This window comes from Anthonomus grandis, chromosome 11 (genome assembly GCF_022605725.1).
Source record: "Anthonomus grandis grandis chromosome 11, icAntGran1.3, whole genome shotgun sequence".
In the NCBI taxonomy this organism is placed as follows: domain Eukaryota; kingdom Metazoa; phylum Arthropoda; class Insecta; order Coleoptera; family Curculionidae; genus Anthonomus; species Anthonomus grandis.
The window spans coordinates 24682126-24691551 of NC_065556.1; the positions used below are offsets into that span (position 1 = coordinate 24682126).

The following is a 9426-nucleotide window of genomic DNA, read 5'->3' on the forward strand; positions in this document are numbered from 1 at the left end:
CTATAAAGTGCAAAACTGCTATATTTACCGTTATTTGGTGTAGGATTTGGTAAGCTGCAGATCAATTTGTAAGACTTAAATAGGTAATTATGCTTAAATATGGACTATTAACCCGTAGCTTCTGACGGGTCCTGAGGACCCATCAGTAGTAAATACGCGACAAGTTAATAACTGCTTATTGGTTTGAAAGTATCTATTTCGTTGTTATTTTTTGCAAGGTATTTATCTATTTCACAAGAATAGGTACTAGTGGCCATAAGGTATGAGTTAATAGATATAAAATGTGTTTTTTTACCATCTTTCAGTAAATGCAACGCAATGGCGTCCAGTTCTAGGGCAATGTCAGAAGATGCGTTAAGAAATATTTTAGAGTCTGAAGACTTTTAGGAAAGTATGGAAGACTCAAACCAAATGGGCTCGAGCAAGAAAAGTGTATCCGTTGGTGTTCCAAACAGAGAAGCTGTGTTAGAGAAACTAGAAAGATTGGCTGAAGAGAGTGACGGGAATGAAATACTGAGCGACCACAATTCCGAAACAGAGCAAGAAAACTCCGATTCGGAAGAAGAAGAGTTGCCCATCATGAACAGTTGGTATGGGAAAGACAATACCAAATGGTCATAAACAGCAGGTATTAGAGGTAGGACCCCTGCTCATAATTTGGTTACTATCTTGCTGGCCTTATTGGCCCTGCTCGTAATAATCCTCCACGTGAGCCTGTAGATACTTGGAGTCTACTAATTTCTAATGAGATGATACAAAAGTTAGTTGATTTTACCAATTTGAAGATAACCTCCACGAGAAAAAACTATAAAAAGTCTAAAAGGTTTGCTCAGTCACAAACTAAATTTTGGCATTCGTTTACTGAAAATACATATGTGAAATCAAGGCGTTTTTTGGGTTGTTGTATCTTCAGTCCATCTTCAAATCTAATCATGAAGACGTCCGTTCTATGTGGGCAACAGATGGGATAGGAAGACCTATTTTTCGTGCTACTCTGAGTCTGGCCAGATTTTCGTTTTTATTGAGCTGTCTCAGATTTGACAATGTAGAAACCCGAAAAGAAAGAGTATAAACTGATACGTTGGCTGTTGCGTCGGAATTATTTGATGAGTTTGTAGCTAGATCAAGGTCATATTATTTTCCGGGAGTTTACCTAACTGTAGACGAAATGCTTGTACCGTTTCGAGGAAGGTGTGGATTTCGGATGTATATTCCGAACAAACCTGCCAAATATGGAATTAAAGTGCAGGTTTTGGCTGACGCTAAAACGCATTATCTCGTAGATGCAGAGATTTATGCCGGTTGCAAAATAAAAGTTTATGGTGCAAAAAAGTCTACAGTATCAAATCCAACAAGAGTGGTTCTTAGGCTTGTGGAGTGTGTTAAAGGCACCAATGGGAACATCACCGGGGACAACTGGTACAGTTCAGTGGAACTCGTCGACGAACTTAAAAAAAACAGTTTGACGTACGTGGGAACCTTACAAAAAAATAAAAAAATTGTACCACCTTAATTTTTACCGAACCGAAAACGTGCAATTCATTCATCAACGTTTGTAATTTTAAATTTTTGAATAAAAGTTTTTTTTTATTGATTTTATGGCAATTTTATTATCAGTAGAACATATATGTAATAAAAATGTGTCGGTAGTATTTCAGGGTTAAGAATCAAGACTTAAACTGATGCGGGTAGAATTGCACATGCATAAAAATCAAATATACGAATTTCTAAATTATACGCTACATTCCTTTAAATGATTGATCACTTGTAAGTGATGACCATAAAAATCATTTTTAGTTAAAAATATTGTGCTTATAATTATTTCCTTTAATAGAAAATCGAGGGAAATATTGAATTCTCATTTATATATCCCTATCTCAGTCTAAAAATTAAAAAAGAATGGGAACAATATGATATTTTTTTGTATAATTAGTCCAATTATCCGCGAAAAATACTATTTTCAGACGATCCAGACGCTATTTATAAAATGAAACGATGATATAAGAAATAAGGGGAAAAGTTGAATTCTCATTTATATATCTCTATCTCAGTCTAAAAATTAGAAGAAAATAGGAATAAAATGATATTTTTCTTATATAGTTGGATCAATTATCCTTAAAAAACACTATTACCAGATGATCCAGATACTATTAATAAAATGAAACAATGATATAGAAAATAGGGGGAAAAGTTGAGTTCTCATTTATATATCCCTATCTAAGTCTGAAAATTAGAAGGGAATGGCAATAAAATGATATTTTTTTTTATATAATTATGCCAATTATCCCTGAAAATATTATTAAATAACAGATGATCCAGATACTGATATTAAAATAAAATCATGATATAGAAAATAATGTGAAAATTTGAATTCTCATTTATTAGCCTCTTAAGAAACAGAATAAGGAGTTGACCATGAAAATGATATTCGTAGATTCAAAATTTATTTTTACCTAAAGATGCAGCTATAAGTTGTTCTTTATCATTAATTTTTTATAATTAACAAGACGAACAGAAAGCTGAAGATTAAAAGGATAATTATACGCGCAAAGTTTATTTTTACGTGAAGATGCTATATTTGTGAAACTTTGGTTGGATTTTCGTTGACGGTAAAGAGAATGAAGCTATAAAGTGAAAATCTTACATAATCATATTATAAAATGTTTAAGAGTCTTTGCGAAATGTATTGCAATTTAAGTCGACCCAGAAGAAACAATACAGCGAAATCATTTTATACAATAATATCCGTTTCAGTAAAAGGTCTTGCCTTTTCCTGAAAGAAATCCATACAGTACGCATGCCTCAAATCCAGACTTATCCAGGGTTTTCTCTACCCGCTGCTTCTCTAACGACCGCAAAACTAATATCCCAATTACGGCCCTAGTTGGATAAAGTGGCTCTCGCCAACGTCCGATAACTGCCGCTTTCCTACCGTTTTGCTTCGACCCGACACAATGATGTCATTGTCGACACCCCACATTAAATTGCCCCGAGATTGTTCCCTGTAAGAGATTTTAATGGGTTTTACTGCAAAAGGGGCTGGTGGCGCTTTTAATTATTGCGTTATATGGTGCAGGTTTGATAAAAACACTTGTTTGGTATTTTAATTTAATTTTATTATTTTCTTTTTGTGCTTCAAAAAAAAAGGTCTTGAAGGCACCATCTCATTTGGAAACTTTTCATAAACAAAACTCTTCCCTAGACACTGGAATTGTGACACTTTTACTCAATAACCTATTTTTACTATCCACAATGCCTAACTGCTTTTTTATTTTCCTGTTCATTCAACAAACCTATTTCGCTCTTCCGGTTGTTGTGGTTTCCAAGATAATTAAGCCAGTCACAAATTACCTGGCCGTTCATCAAAGAGCTCGGTAAATTAACAAATCCATTGACTAATCGTCACTTGCCTAACTACCGACTAAAATTAAATTGTTTTGTCGTCTTTATGATCCGAGTTGGTGTCATCAATCATTGAGTTTTGGTGGGTTTTAAGCTATTGTTACATTTCAGTTATGCTGAGATACTAATTAGCGAATTTCCTTATGGGAACAATGTCTATTATCTTGGAATTTTCAGTGTTAGATTTCCAAGTTTTTTTGATGAAATTAGAGGGTTTTAGTTACAGTATATCAAGCAAAAAGCATTAAAAGTTTATAAATTTATTATTGTTTGTGATTTATTAAAGTGTCTTGTATAAAATCAATGTTTCTGAATCATTAAGTTTTTTAAAGCGGAAAAATTTACGTTCCATGATGACATGGTATGTTGATTATGCATAAAATTATACTATTGATATTAATAATAATAATAATAATAATAATAATAATAATAATAATAATAATAATAATAATAATAACAAACTGTACGCTGCGTCATGTGTGTAACCTAAAATTGTAACAATTGAAAAAGGAAAACTAAAATAAGGAACACCTATTAAACTGGAATCAAGAAAAGTCATTCATGCTGTTGGGAAAATCACAACAATGTCAAAGTGAAAATTCAATTCCTTCAATCAAAATTCGATTTCTCACCTTAATTTAGCTACTGCTTTCTACCATTTTGATTGGTCCAATTAGGCACGTCAAGTTGTCAAATTAGTTACAACAGTTTCCGTTGGCAAGTGAGAGGACGCTAGCTGATTTGTCAGAGGAATTTCTATTAGTTTATATGCAACCACTAATTCTCTATATTTTTGTTTTGTGGTCTTTAGCACCGGTATGAAGGTTGAATGTGGCGGGGCGGAATAGTCTGCCACCCAAGATGGCTGATTGATTCTGATTGACTAATTTTTGACGTATCAAATATGACAATAGTGATGTTAATGACATTTTAACTGTCGTATTTAACGATTGTCTTTTTTAGGTTCACTTTGGGTGGAACACAAGCCAAGTCTCATGATTTTATTCCAATTTAAAGTTTTTAAGTAATTTTATAGCTTTTTGTAGTTTTTTTGAGTCCTTGGTTGATAAATTATTTTACAAACGTGCCTCGATGTTGGCATCATCGTGCAACTACATAGAGCAGGAGACAGGTAAATTTCAATTATGACATGCCTAAGTGTTTTCTAATAATGTTTAGGTGCATCTTGGATGTATTATGATTTTCCAGGGTATAATTATAGATTTAATCCTATTTTGGATATATCTATGTCACTGTTCTCAATTTAACTTTTTTTTACAATTTAGTTTTAATTCTTAAACCTTCACTGGGAAAATATCAAGTATTTCCTTTTCCTTGTCTCCATCTAGATTAAGATATTCATGCAGATATCCTTTATGCACTAGTTTGTATATTAGGAATTGCCTAGACAGTCACAAAAATCAGATTTTTTTTATTTTCATTGAATCCATCCTTACAAAAATCTTGTCTGTCTTGTAAGTCCGACTAAAAATGTCACCAATTATCGAGTTTGCTCCAAACACTTTTCGGGTTCTGGAGTGGAAATGATTTTTACATGGAGTAGAAACACAACACCTATTTGTTCAATTTAAAGAAAATGATGACACATCCAGATTGACATCCTTCTTAAAAACTGATTTCCCTAATCGACCTTAAGTTATACACATTTATGGATAACTGTGCTCATTTAGTCAATTTAGAGAAAAAGTTTTGGTTGGTTTATGGACATTTTTTTAAGGACTTTTTATGACCAGCATGCCATTGTCAAAAAAATAGTTCAAGGTAACACTAGCTTAATAATTATAAATATTTAAAGGATAAAATCAAAAACCAACTTCAAAACCACAACGAAAATTTTTAAGTGTTGGTCATATTAGAAAACAAAAAAAATTTTGACAATTTAAAATTCTTCAAAAAAACAAAAATCTTGAGTATCCTCATTTAATACTCATGATACCCAATCAGAATTATTTTGTTTTTTAACTTTTTAGCTAATGATACTAAGATTTTAATATTTAATATATTATTTTTTAAAATATCTAAGCTAAATTACCTGAGACATTTTGATAGTAAATGCTATTAGTTTTGCTTTTTACAGTCCTAGTTTATTTACTGACCCATAATTAAAATCATGTTAATTGCTTAAAGTAAACTTATAGACTAATTTAAAATCCTTTAAAGTATTATTTAGAACCTTAATTGTAATCATAACTATGTGATAATCAGTAATTACTAATAATAAAGACTTATGTATTTTGGATCATTAGGATGAAGTATTCCATTAGGATATTTAATTTTAACCCGATTAGAATATAATATTGTATACATAATATACTGTCTTAATTACTGCCATACTTACTGGAGACAACCCCACTGGCTTGTGACATCTTTACCCGATTGTGACTAACCAAAAAATCGAAAGTCATATTTTCTTTTTATTTGCTTATACTAAAAAAATAAAAAATAAAAAATCATGCATATTAACTTATACATGTGTATTTCTGTTATATCTAATCATTATTAATTAATTTATTTACAATGAGAAGCCAGATTTATTTCAAGAGATAGGTTCAGTTTCTGTTGTTATAAGAGTTTATACTTTGTTTTCCATAATATGTGGATATATATTATTTTGTTACAATTGTGTAGATGGTTAAAGAATATATATGTTTAATTTTTTATTCAGGTATTTTTGTTACATGTTTCTTATAATGTTCTATACACTTAAGGAAACAAAAAAAGCAGCTAATTTTATCTGAAAATCTAGAAATTGGGATTTTTAGTTAAAATATGCTTTATACCTGCAACATTTTTATTTGTTACATAAAAGGTCTTTTTAATAACATACTTACAGTTTACAGTATTTAATTTAGAATATATTGTAACTATTTTTATGCATTTTAAAACCCTTTGTTAAATTTATTTTAATTCATCTTAAAATATAATATTTAAAAGACAATTTAGTTTTTTTTTATTTAAAATTTGCTCCCATACCTATCGTGCCAATTTATAATTCTTGGTAAGTATCTATAGCTAAATATCTTAAATGTCCTAAATGAGCAATATCTTGAGAACCAAATTTAAATTAAATAATATCTTAGTTGATGTGTTAATTCTTGATTAAAGTGATGAGGGATGTCTGAGATGTTTGATGATTACCGATTTTAATTAAATGCGGGTATTTCTAAACTGATAAGCGTATTGTTAATTTTAAAATAAAATAAAATTCTATTTAAATATATCTCGTCAGTTAACGCATCAACTTTTGTAATTCTGCAAATTACTTCAAATTTAACTATCAAGTTAAATTTCCCGCCACACGCCACCCAAGATGGTTGCCGTCTTTGTCAACAACGTCAATAAAGTTGTCAACAGAATTTCTGTCCGTTTATTAGGCAACACGCATTTCTCTATATTTGTGTTCTGTGGTCTTTAGTAGCTCCTCATCTCTCGAACTGTCGATGCGCTCGATCTTTGTATAAGAAATATTTCCCAAAATTTGTAAAAATTGTAAAAAGTTTAAATATTGGCTTTTTTACTAGCAATTTTTCTCAGTACACCAAGTGTTGTTAAAGGTGAAAGTAATTTTTGTATTATAGTCGGATTACCGAACAGATGGAGTAAATGATGTGCGCGAAATATAGGCCCCGCCCATCGATGCCACCTTGGCAGATTTAGACGAGGAGAATTATGCCTACTTATTTTAAATTATCCAATACCAAAACGATCTAAAGTCGCTCGACTAATAAAATTAAATAAAACCCCAACTCTATCGAGGCTCTAGGCCACACCTCCGGCGCAGAACGATCACGTGAACACTCCATCTGTTCGGTAACCCAAGTATAGAAGTTTGCTGTACCGTTAAATATAAGTAGTGCTGTTAGGAAAACGTTTTTTTTTTACAATATTAAAGGGATGTAAAGAAGTAACCCTTAAGTGTGTTTTAATGTAACTTCTACCTGGGATAATATTTAACCTATGGTTGTGGTCCTTCAAAATCACAAATAAAGTTCAGTTCAAACCTAATATAAAAAACTTGATATAATGCGATTTTCGGAAAATAAACGCGCTGTATCTCAAAAATAGATTTAAAAATGCATACATCATTTTTGAATTCTACACGTTGAAAATGTTTAAAATAGTGGAAAAAAAAAATTTCAGGACGAAATTTTGGAAAAATTAATTTAAGGTGACTTTACCACCTTCTATCTTCTGCGCATTTGACAAACATTTTTTGTTTGGGACAGTTTTCCCTAAAATCCACGGTTTTTGCAAAAAATCGGTTACAAAAATATTTGTTTATGAGTTTTATAAAAAAGTACAGGGATCGCACCTATTAGTTTTTGAGTTTTTCATCAGAAACACTACCTTTTAGCAAAATATGAATAACAAAGAAAGACCTATACATAGTGATGTAAAGGGTAATATTACCCAGGTAACATTACTGGTAATTTTGGTAATATTACGTAATATTACTACAAGACCGGTAACATTGGTAATATTGGGGTTTTCTTTCACTCTATACACTCTCATTTATTCGCTATTCACCCAGCTCTACTTGGCGCAAGGACGAAAGACGATCGTGCCGTACGCAACAATTTAACTAAAGCTGAAAATTTAGTTGCGACGGAGTTCATTTATGAAACTGCAAGGCGTCATCCAAAATATTCTTCAGAAGTAGGTCTTGTTATGGACGCACTTACAAAATTAGAGGTGGTAATCTTTTTGCTAAGGAATTCGTTATTTCCAGCGAAAAATCTATGTCTGGGCATGTTTGGTGGGCAGGAATTTGCTTCAGTTCTAAAATAAGTAGATGGCTGAAGACATTTTAAATTTACCATCGTTAACAGCCGCAACCGAAAGAACGTTTAGTACTTATGGATTTATTCATCGGCAAAGAAGAAACAGGCTTACCGTGGAAAGAGCCGGAAAACTAACCTATATTGCCCATAATTATAATTTACTAAACGAAGATCATTCAAGAAGAGAAAAAGCTACTGAGGATTCTGAGGAAGAAATTGAAAAAGAAGATCTCGGTTTCGAAATTATAGACTTGACTGAATTAACCAAGGAGAAAGAAGAATCAGATGAAGAGGTTGGGGATGATGAGGATGATTTACCATTATTCACTCTATTACGTAGTTCATTCTGACTCGTTTTTTTTGTGTTTTCTAATGTTTTTACAGTTTTGAATTAAAAAAACTAGTATTAGTTAAAAAGCTGTTTTTTTTTAATAAATTACCAATATTACCGTAATATTACATCTATTACACCTATACACGATACACGATATTTATCATTGAGAAATTATTAGAAAAATTTACAGCTCTTATTATTTTTAGTTTAAAAACATTTGTTATGTTCTTATAAAAAATCATGATCTCATCTATTATCACTTTTATTTGCTAATAATCGTATCACCACCCATTACCAATCCCCAGCTAATAAATCAATAGTATCGAGTAATAAAACCAACAAATCCGTAATTTAATCTCTTAAAGTATATGGTAAGTTATTTGGTAGAAATTTTAATTAGGAACAAAGTTCTAATCGTTGAACAAATGACATTTGGGCTGCCATCCCATTGGACGTTAAATGTTGAACAAATACAGGGTCATAAAAAATTACGAAAAGCGTCGTTATGTTATTAAGTGTTTCAATATTTACTTGCTTTAACTAGTTTCTGACGTGCGACTGATAATTAGTCTACTGAGCTTATACACGTTGTTGCCATATTTATTTTTTAAAGTCAATAAAGATTATTTTTACTAAAAGCATGAAATTTTAAGGTTTTTACTGATCGAAACTTCGCTTTCCACTATTGCACATATAGTTTTAACTCAGAATAGCACTTGGTCATCTTGATATTAAATGCACAATGATATATGTTTGCTTCAAGATAAATACATAATTTTGAACATTAGAAGTGGAATGATCTACAATTGATATTGGTATAAATAATCCATCCGTCCACAATGAATTAGTTTTTTTTTAAAGTAAATTTCAGTTCACTAATAGCTTAAC

At 31.2% G+C, this 9426-nt stretch overlaps 1 pseudogene; it reads left to right on the forward strand.

The window, feature by feature from the left end:
* Positions 1 to 411: 411 nt before the first annotated feature.
* LOC126742489 (uncharacterized) lies at positions 412 to 8554 on the forward strand (annotated as a pseudogene).
* Positions 8555 to 9426: the final 872 nt, after the last annotated feature.